The sequence below is a fragment of the Mugil cephalus genome, chromosome 23 (assembly GCF_022458985.1).
Source record: "Mugil cephalus isolate CIBA_MC_2020 chromosome 23, CIBA_Mcephalus_1.1, whole genome shotgun sequence".
Classification (NCBI taxonomy): Eukaryota; Metazoa; Chordata; class Actinopteri; order Mugiliformes; family Mugilidae; genus Mugil; species Mugil cephalus.
In genome coordinates this window covers 611,322-619,594 of record NC_061792.1, presented here as the reverse complement: position 1 = coordinate 619,594, position 8,273 = coordinate 611,322, and the positions used below count along the sequence as shown (strand labels likewise).

General features: G+C 43.4%; 11 non-coding genes and 23 pseudogenes across 11 annotated transcripts; all 34 read right to left on the bottom strand.

Annotated features, from left to right (window-relative positions):
• Window positions 1-263: 263 nt before the first annotated feature.
• LOC125002781 lies at window positions 264-372 on the bottom strand (annotated as a pseudogene).
• A 100-nt stretch (window positions 373-472) lies between these two features.
• On the bottom strand, window positions 473-591 carry LOC125001672 (annotated as a pseudogene).
• Window positions 592-692: 101 nt separating this feature from the next.
• On the bottom strand, window positions 693-811 carry LOC125001392. Its single transcript, XR_007111649.1, has one exon. It is a non-coding gene; the product is annotated as a 5S ribosomal RNA (ribosomal RNA).
• Window positions 812-912: 101 nt separating this feature from the next.
• On the bottom strand, window positions 913-1,031 carry LOC125003052. The gene has a single exon (XR_007111921.1). It is a non-coding gene; the product is annotated as a 5S ribosomal RNA (ribosomal RNA).
• A 101-nt stretch (window positions 1,032-1,132) lies between these two features.
• On the bottom strand, window positions 1,133-1,242 carry LOC125002531 (annotated as a pseudogene).
• Window positions 1,243-1,343: 101 nt separating this feature from the next.
• On the bottom strand, window positions 1,344-1,462 carry LOC125001679 (annotated as a pseudogene).
• Window positions 1,463-1,563: 101 nt separating this feature from the next.
• LOC125001411 lies at window positions 1,564-1,683 on the bottom strand. Its single transcript, XR_007111667.1, has one exon. It is a non-coding gene; the product is annotated as a 5S ribosomal RNA (ribosomal RNA).
• Window positions 1,684-1,784: 101 nt separating this feature from the next.
• LOC125003177 lies at window positions 1,785-1,903 on the bottom strand. The gene has a single exon (XR_007112043.1). It is a non-coding gene; the product is annotated as a 5S ribosomal RNA (ribosomal RNA).
• Window positions 1,904-2,004: 101 nt separating this feature from the next.
• Window positions 2,005-2,123, bottom strand: LOC125003206. The gene has a single exon (XR_007112070.1). It is a non-coding gene; the product is annotated as a 5S ribosomal RNA (ribosomal RNA).
• A 101-nt stretch (window positions 2,124-2,224) lies between these two features.
• LOC125002234 lies at window positions 2,225-2,344 on the bottom strand (annotated as a pseudogene).
• A 101-nt stretch (window positions 2,345-2,445) lies between these two features.
• Window positions 2,446-2,564, bottom strand: LOC125003091. Its single transcript, XR_007111959.1, has one exon. It is a non-coding gene; the product is annotated as a 5S ribosomal RNA (ribosomal RNA).
• A 103-nt stretch (window positions 2,565-2,667) lies between these two features.
• On the bottom strand, window positions 2,668-2,786 carry LOC125002265 (annotated as a pseudogene).
• A 101-nt stretch (window positions 2,787-2,887) lies between these two features.
• LOC125002973 lies at window positions 2,888-3,005 on the bottom strand (annotated as a pseudogene).
• Window positions 3,006-3,106: 101 nt separating this feature from the next.
• Window positions 3,107-3,225, bottom strand: LOC125002187 (annotated as a pseudogene).
• Window positions 3,226-3,326: 101 nt separating this feature from the next.
• LOC125001567 lies at window positions 3,327-3,445 on the bottom strand (annotated as a pseudogene).
• A 101-nt stretch (window positions 3,446-3,546) lies between these two features.
• On the bottom strand, window positions 3,547-3,665 carry LOC125003281. The gene has a single exon (XR_007112141.1). It is a non-coding gene; the product is annotated as a 5S ribosomal RNA (ribosomal RNA).
• A 102-nt stretch (window positions 3,666-3,767) lies between these two features.
• Window positions 3,768-3,886, bottom strand: LOC125001283. Its single transcript, XR_007111546.1, has one exon. It is a non-coding gene; the product is annotated as a 5S ribosomal RNA (ribosomal RNA).
• Window positions 3,887-3,987: 101 nt separating this feature from the next.
• Window positions 3,988-4,098, bottom strand: LOC125002390 (annotated as a pseudogene).
• A 313-nt stretch (window positions 4,099-4,411) lies between these two features.
• Window positions 4,412-4,520, bottom strand: LOC125002945 (annotated as a pseudogene).
• Window positions 4,521-4,621: 101 nt separating this feature from the next.
• Window positions 4,622-4,740, bottom strand: LOC125001697 (annotated as a pseudogene).
• A 101-nt stretch (window positions 4,741-4,841) lies between these two features.
• Window positions 4,842-4,960, bottom strand: LOC125001531 (annotated as a pseudogene).
• A 101-nt stretch (window positions 4,961-5,061) lies between these two features.
• On the bottom strand, window positions 5,062-5,180 carry LOC125001830 (annotated as a pseudogene).
• A 101-nt stretch (window positions 5,181-5,281) lies between these two features.
• On the bottom strand, window positions 5,282-5,400 carry LOC125003159. Its single transcript, XR_007112026.1, has one exon. It is a non-coding gene; the product is annotated as a 5S ribosomal RNA (ribosomal RNA).
• Window positions 5,401-5,501: 101 nt separating this feature from the next.
• Window positions 5,502-5,620, bottom strand: LOC125001666 (annotated as a pseudogene).
• Window positions 5,621-5,721: 101 nt separating this feature from the next.
• LOC125001304 lies at window positions 5,722-5,840 on the bottom strand. The gene has a single exon (XR_007111565.1). It is a non-coding gene; the product is annotated as a 5S ribosomal RNA (ribosomal RNA).
• A 313-nt stretch (window positions 5,841-6,153) lies between these two features.
• Window positions 6,154-6,272, bottom strand: LOC125001717 (annotated as a pseudogene).
• Window positions 6,273-6,373: 101 nt separating this feature from the next.
• On the bottom strand, window positions 6,374-6,492 carry LOC125001626 (annotated as a pseudogene).
• A 313-nt stretch (window positions 6,493-6,805) lies between these two features.
• LOC125002106 lies at window positions 6,806-6,924 on the bottom strand (annotated as a pseudogene).
• Window positions 6,925-7,025: 101 nt separating this feature from the next.
• LOC125001616 lies at window positions 7,026-7,144 on the bottom strand (annotated as a pseudogene).
• A 101-nt stretch (window positions 7,145-7,245) lies between these two features.
• LOC125001744 lies at window positions 7,246-7,364 on the bottom strand (annotated as a pseudogene).
• Window positions 7,365-7,465: 101 nt separating this feature from the next.
• Window positions 7,466-7,584, bottom strand: LOC125003129. Its single transcript, XR_007111996.1, has one exon. It is a non-coding gene; the product is annotated as a 5S ribosomal RNA (ribosomal RNA).
• Window positions 7,585-7,685: 101 nt separating this feature from the next.
• On the bottom strand, window positions 7,686-7,804 carry LOC125001829 (annotated as a pseudogene).
• Window positions 7,805-7,905: 101 nt separating this feature from the next.
• Window positions 7,906-8,024, bottom strand: LOC125001818 (annotated as a pseudogene).
• A 101-nt stretch (window positions 8,025-8,125) lies between these two features.
• On the bottom strand, window positions 8,126-8,244 carry LOC125001836 (annotated as a pseudogene).
• Window positions 8,245-8,273: the final 29 nt, after the last annotated feature.

Below are 8,273 nucleotides of genomic sequence, written 5' to 3'. Positions count from 1 at the left end.
GCGTCTTACGAGGTGGTATGGTGGTCAGTCACAAAAGCGGTACATATAAGTGGTCAAAATCAATATTGCATATATTATGATGATGGAAATGTTCCTGTGTCCCCTGATGAAAATGAAAGGCTTACAGGACCTGGGCGTGTTCAGGTTGGTATGGCCGTAAGCAACGTTAACTGTCACAAACGCAGTATATATAAGTGCTCAAAATCATCATTGCATGTATTTGGATGATGTAAATGTTACCATGTCTCCTGATGAGAATGAAAAGCTTACAGCACCTGGTATTCCCAGGCCGTCTCCCATCCAAGTACTAACCAAGCCCGACCGTGCTTAGCTTCCGAGATCAGACGTGTTCAGGTAGGTATGGCCGTAAGCAATGTCAAATGTCACTAAATCAGTATATATAAGTGCTCAAAATCATCATTGCATGTTTTTGATGATGTAAATGTTACCATGTCTCCTGATGAAAATGAAAAGCTTACAGCACCGGATATTCCTAGGCGGTCTCCCATCCAAGTACTAACCAGGCCCTACCATGCTTAGTTTCCGAGATCAGACGAGATCGGGAATGTTGAGGTTGGTATGGCCGTAAGGAACGTCAAATGTCACTAAAGCAGTATATATAAGTGATCAAAATGATCATTGCATGCATTTTGATGATGTAAATGTTACCATGTCTCCTGATGAGAATGAAAAGATTACAGCACCTGGTATTCCCAGGCGGTCTCCCATCCAAGTACTAACCAGGCCCGACAATGCTTAGCTTCCGAGATCAGACGAGATCGGGCTTGTTCAGGTTGGTATGGCCGTAAGCAATGTCAAATGTCACTAAAGCAGTATATCTAAGTGATCAAAATGATCATTGCATGTATTTTGATGATGTAAATGTTACCATGTCTCCTGATGAGAATGAAAAGCTTACAGCACCTGGTATTCCCAGGCGGTCTCCCATCCAAGTACTAACCAGGCCCGACCGTGCTTAGCTTCCGAGATCAGACGAGATCGGGCGCGTTTAGGTTGGTGTGGCCGTAAGCAATGTCAAATGTCACTAAAGCAGTATATATAAGTGGTCAAAATGATCATTGCATGTATTTTGATGACGTAAATGTTACCATGTCTCCTGATGAGAATGAAAAGCTTACAGCACCTGGTATTCCCAGGCGGTCTCCCATCCAAGTACTAACCAGGCCCTACACTGCTTAGCTTCCGAGATCAGGCGGTGTTCAGGATGTTATGGCCGTAAGCAATGGTGACTGTCACAAACGCAGTATATATAAGTGGTCAAAATCATCATTGCATGTATTTTGATGATGTCAATGTTACCATGTCTCCTGATGAAAATGAAAGGCTTACAGCATCTAGTATTTACAGGCGGTCTCCCATCCAAGTACTAACCAGGCCCGACACTGCTTAACTTCGGAGATCAAATGAGATCAGGCGTTTTCAGGGTGGTATGGCCGTAAGTAACGTTAACTGTCACAAACGCAGTATATATAAGTGGTCAAAATCATTATTGCATGTATTTTGATGATGTAAATGTTACCATGTCTCCTGATGAGAATGAAAAGCTTACAGCACCTGGTATTCCCAGGCGGTCTCCCATCCAAGTACTAACCAGGCCCTACACTGCTTAACTTCCGAGATCAGACGAGATCAGGCGTGTTTCAGGGTGGTATGGCCGTAAGCAATAGTAACTGTCACAAACGCAGTATATATAAGTGGTCAAAATCATCATTGCATGTATTTTGATGATGTAAATGTTACCATGTCTCCTGATGAAAATGAAATGCTTACAGCACCTAGTATTCCCAGGCGGTCTCCCATCCAAGTACTAACCAGGCCCGACCGCGCTTAGCTTCCGAGATCAGACGAGATCAGGCGTGTTCAGGTTGGTATGGCCGTAAGCAATGTCAAATGTCACTAAAGCAGTATATATAAGTGATCAAAATGATCATTGCATGTATTTTGATGATGTAAATGTTACCATGTCTCCTGATGAGAATGAAAAGCTTACAGCACCTGGTATTCCCAGGCGGTCTCCAATCCAAGTACTAACCAGGCCCGACCGTGCTTAGCTTCCAAGATCAGACGAGATCAGGCGTGTTCAGGGTGGTATGGCCGTAAGCAATGGTAACTGTCACAAATGCAGACTATATAAGTGGTCAAAATCATCATTGCATGTATTTTGATGATGTAAATGTTACCATATCTCCTGATGAAAATGAAAGGCTTTCAGCAACTAGTATTCCCAGGCGGTCTCCCATCCAAGTACTAACCAGGCCAAAACCGCGCTTAGCTTCCGAGATCAGACGAGATCGGGCTTGTTCAGGTTGGTATGGCCGTAAGCCATGTCAAATGTCACTAAAGCACTATATATAAGTGGTAAAAATGATCATTGCATGTATTTTGATGATGTAAATGTTACCATGTCTCCTGATGAGAATGAAAAGCTTACAGCACCTGGAATTCCCAGGCGGTCTCCCATCCAAGTACTAACCAGGCCCTACACTGCTTAGCTTCCGAGATCAGACGAGATCAGGCGTGTTCAGGATGTTATGGCCGTAAGCAATGGTGACTGTCACAAACGCAGTATATATATAAGTGGTCAAAATGATCATTGCATGTATTTTGATGATGTAAATGTTACCATGTCTCCTGATGAAAATGAAAGGCTTACAGCATCTAGTATTCCCAGGCGGTCTGCCATCCAAGTACTAACCAGGCCCGAACGTGTTTAGCTTCCGAGAGCAGACGAGATCGGGCGTGTTCAAGTTAGTATGTTCGTAAGCAATGTCAAATGTCACTAAAGCAGTATATATAAGTGCTCAAAATCGTCATTGCATGTATTTTGATGATGTAAATGTTACCATGTCTCCTGATGTAAATGAAAAGCTTACAGCACCTGGTATTCCCAGGCGGCCTCCCATCCAAGTACTAACCAGGAACGACCATTCTTAGCTCCAAGATCAGACGAGATCGGGCTTGTTCAGGTTGGTATGGCCGTAATCAACGTCAAATGTCTCTAAAGCAGTATATATAAGTGGTCAAAATGATCATTGCATGTATTTTGATGATGTAAATGTTACCGTGTCTCCTGATGAAAATGAAAAGCTTACAGCACCTGGTATTCCCAGGCGGTCTCCAATCCAAGTACTAACCAGGCCCGACCGTGCTTAGCTTCCATGATCAGACAAGATCGGGCGTGTTCAGGTTAGTATGGCCGTAAGCAATGTCAAATGTCACTAAAGCAGTATATATAAGTGCTCAAAATGATCATTGCATGTATTTTGATGATGTAAATGTTACCATGTCTCCTGATGAAAATGAAAGGCTTACAACACCTGGTATTCCCAGGCGGTCTCCCATCCAAGTACTAACCAGGCCCGACGCTGCATAGCTTCCGAGAACAGACGAGATCAGGCGTGTTCTGGGTGGTATGGCCGTAAGCAACGTTAACTGTCACAAACGCAGTATATATAAGTGGTCAAAATCATCATTGCAAGTATTTTGATGATGTAAATGTTACCATGTCTCCTGATGAAAATGAAAGGCTTACAGCACCTAGTATTCCCAGGCGGTCTCCGATCCAAGTACTAACCAGGCCCGACCGTGCTTAGCTTCCGAGATCAGACGAGATCGGGCGTGTTCATGTTGGTATGGCCGTAAGCAATGTCAAATGTCACTAAAGCAGTATATATAAGTGGTCAAAAATGTTCATTGCATGTATTTTGATGATGTAAATGTTACCATGTCTCCTGATGAGAATGAAAAGCTTACAGCACTTGGTATTCCCAGGCGGTCTCCCATCGAAGTACTAGCCAGGCCCTACACTGCTTAGCTTCCGAGATCAGACGAGATCAGGCGTGTTCTGGGTGGTATGGCCATAAGCAATGGTAACTGTCACAAACGCAGTATATATAAGTGGTCAAAATCATCATTGCATGTATTTTGATGATGTAAATGTTACCATGTCTCCTGATGAAAATGAAAAGCTTACAGCACCTGGTATTCCCAGGCGGTCTCCCATCCAAGTACTAACCAGGCCCTTGGCTTCTGAGATCAGATGAGATCAGGCGTGTTGAGGGTGGTATGGCCGTAAGCGGTGGTTACTGTCACTAAAGCAGTATATATAAGTGGTCAAAATGATCATTGCATGTATTTTGATGATGTAAATGTTACCATGTCTCCTGATGAAAATGAAAGGCTTACAGCACCTAGTATTCCCAGGCGGTCTCCCATCCAAGTACTAACAAGGCTCTTAGCTTCCGAGATCAAATGAGATCAGGCGTGTTCAGGGTGGTATGGCAGTAAGCAATGGTAACTGTCACAAACGCAGTATATATAAGTGGTCGAAATGATCATTGCATGTATTTTGATGATGTAAATGTTACCATGTCTCCTGATGAAAATGAAAGGCTTACAGCACGTAGTATTCCCAGGCGGTCTCCCATCCAAGTACTAACCAGGCCCGACCGTGCTTAGCTTGCGAGATCAGGCGTGTTCAGGTTAGTATGGCCGTAAGCAATGTTAAATGTCACTAAAGCAGTATATATAAGTGCTCAAAATGATCATTGCATGTATTTTGATGATATAAATGTTACCATGTCTCCTGATGAGAATGAAAAGCTTACACCACCTGGTATTCCCAGGCGGTCTCCTATCCAAGTACTAACCAGGCCCTGCACTGCTTGGCTTCCGAGATCAAACGAGATCAGGCGTGTTCAGGGTGGTATGGCAGTAAGCAATGGCAACTGTCACAAACGCAGTATATATAAGTGCTCATAATCATGATTGCATGTATTTTGATGATGTAAATGTTACCATGTCTCCTGATGAAAATGAAAAGCTTACAGCACCTGGTATTCCCATTCGGTCTCCCATCCAAGTACTAACCAGGCCCGACCGTGCTTAGCTTCCGAGATCAGACGAGATCGGGATTGTTCAGGTTAATATGGCCGTAAGCAAAGTCAAATGTTACTAACGCAGTATATATAAGTGGTCAAAATGATCATTGCATGTATTTTGATGATGTAAATGTTACCATGTCTCCTGATGAAAATGAAAAGCTTACAGCACCTGGTATTCCCAGGCGGTCTCCCATCCAAGTACTAACCAGGCAGGACCATGCTTAGCTTCCGAGATCAGACGAGATCGGGATTGTTCAGGTTGGTATGGCCGTAAGCAACGGTAACTGTCACAAACGCAGTATATATAAGTGGTCAAAATCATCATTGCATGTATTTTGATGATGTAAATGTTACCATGTCTCCTGATGAAAATGAAAGGCTTACAGTACCTAGTATTCCCAGGCGGTCTCCCATCCAAGTACTAACCAGGCCCGATCGTGCTTAGCTTCCGAGATCAGACGAGATCGGGCATGTTCAGGTTGGTATGGCCGTAAGCAACGTCAAATGTCACTAAAGCAGTATATATAAGTGATCAAAATGATCATTGCATGTATTTTGATGATGTAAATGTTTCCATGTCTCCTGATGAGAATGAAAAGCTTACAGCACCTGGTATTCCCAGGCGGTCTCCAATCCAAGTACTAACCAGGCCCGACCGTGCTTAGCTTCCGAGATCAGACAAGATCGGGCTTGTTCAGGTTGGTATGGCCGTAAGCAAAGTCAAATGTTACTAACGCAGTATATATAAGTGGTCAAAATGATCATTGCATGTATTTTGATGATGTAAATGTTACCATGTCTCTTGATGAGAATGAAAAGCTTACAGCACCTGGTATTCCCAGGCGGTCTCCCATCCAAGTACTAACCAGGCCCTACACTGCTTAGCTTCCGAGATCAGACACGATCAGGCGTGTTCAGGGTGGTATGACAATAAGCAATGGTAACTGTCCCAAACGCAGTATATATAAGTGGTCAAAATCATCATTGCATGTATTTTGTTGATGTAAATGTTTCCATGTCTCCTGATGAGAATGAAAAGCTTACAGCACCTGGTATTCCCATTCGGTCTCCCATCCAAGTACTAACCAGACCCTTAGCTTCCGAGATCAGATGAGATCAGTCGTGTTCAGGGTGGTATGGCCGTAAGGAATGGTAACTGTCACAAACTCAGTATATATAAGTGGTCAAAATGATCATTGCATGTATTTTGATGATGTAAATGTTACCATGTCTCCTGATGAAAATGAAAAGCTTACAGCACCTGGTATTACCTTGCGGTCTGCCATGCAAGTACTAACCAGGCCCTACCCTGCTTAGCTTCCGAGATCAGACGAGATCGGGCTTGTTCAGGTTGGTATGGCCGTAAGCCATGTCAAATGTCACTAAAGCACTATATATAAGTGGTCAAAATTATCATTGCATGTATTTTGATGATGTAAATGTTACCATGTCTCCTGATGAGAATGAAAGGCTTACAGCACGTAGTATTCCCAGGCGGTCTCCCATCCAAGTACTAACCAGGCCCGACCGTGCTTAGCTTCCGAGATCAGACGAAATCAGGCGTATTCAGGTAGGTATGGCCGTAAGCAATGTCAAATGTCACTAAAGCAGTATATATAAGTGCTCAAAATCATCATTGCATGTATTTTGATGATGTAAATGTTACCATGTCTCCTGATGAAAATGAAAGGCTTACAGCACCTAGTATTCCCAGGCGGTCTCCCATCCAAGTACTAACAAGGCTCTTAGCTTCCGAGATCAAATGAGATCAGGCGTGTTCAGGGTGGTATGGCATTAAGCAATGGTAACTGTCACAAACGCAGTATATATAAGTGGTCGAAATGATCATTGCATGTATTTTGATGATGTAAATGTTACCATGTCTCCTGATGAAAATGAAAGGCTTACAGCACGTAGTATTCCCAGGCGGTCTCCCATCCAAGTACTAACCAGGCCCGACCGTGCTTAGCTTGCGAGATCAGACGAGATCGGGCATGTTCAGGTTAGCATGGCCGTAAGCAATGTTAAATGTCACTAAAGCAGTATATATAAGTGCTCAAAATGATCATTGCATGTATTTTGATGATATAAATGTTACCATGTCTCCTGATGAGAATGAAAAGCTTACACCACCTGGTATTCCCAGGCGGTCTCCTATCCAAGTACTAACCAGGCCCTACACTGCTTGGCTTCCGAGATCAAACGAGATCAGGCGTGTTCAGGGTGGTATGGCAGTAAGCAATGGCAACTGTCACAAACGCAGTATATATATGTGCTCATAATCATGATTGCATGTATTTTGATGATGTAAATGTTACCATGTCTCCTGATGAAAATGAAAAGCTTACAGCACCTGGTATTCCCAGGCTGTCTCCAATCCAAGTACTAACCAGGCCCAACCGTGCTTAGCTTCCGAAATCAGACAAGACCGGGCGTGTTCAGGTTAGTATGGCTGTAAGCAATGTCAAATGTAACTAAAGCAGTATATATAAGTGCTCAAAATGATCATTGCATGTATTTTGATGATGTAAATGTTACCATGTCTCCTGATGAAAAAGAAAGGCTTACAGCACCTAGTATTCCCAGGCGGTCTCCCATCCAAGTACTAACCAGGCCCGACCGTGCTTAGCTTCCGAGATCAGACGAGATCGGGATTGTTCAGGTTGGTATGGCCGTAAGCAAAGTCAAATGTTACTAACGCAGTATATATAAGTGGTCAAAATGATCATTGCATGTATTTTGATGATGTAAATGTTACCATGTCTCCTGATGAAAATGAAAAGCTTACAGCACCTGGTATTCCCAGGCGGTCTCCCATCCAAGTACTAACCAGGCAGGACCATGCTTAGCTTCCGAGATCAGACGAGATCGGGATTGTTCAGGTTGGTATGGCCGTAAGCAACGGTAACTGTCACAAACGCAGTATATATAAGTGGTCAAAATCATCATTGCATGTATTTTGATGATGTAAATGTTACCATGTCTCCTGATGAAAATGAAAGGCTTACAGTACCTAGTATTCCCAGGCGGTCTCTCATCCAAGTACTAACCAGGCCCGACCGTGCTTAGCTTCCGAGATCAGACGAGATCGGGCATGTTGAGGTTGGTATGGCCGTAAGCAACGTCAAATGTCACTAAAGCAGTATATATAAGTGATCAAAATGATCATTGCATGTATTTTGATGATGTAAATGTTTCCATGTCTCCTGATGAGAATGAAAAGCTTACAACACCTGGTATTCCCAGGCGGTCTCCAATCCAAGTACTAACCAGGCCCGACCGTGCTTAGCTTCCGAGATCAGACAAGATCGGGCTTGTTCAGGTTGGTATGGCCGTAAGCAAAGTCAAATGTTACTAACGCAGTATATA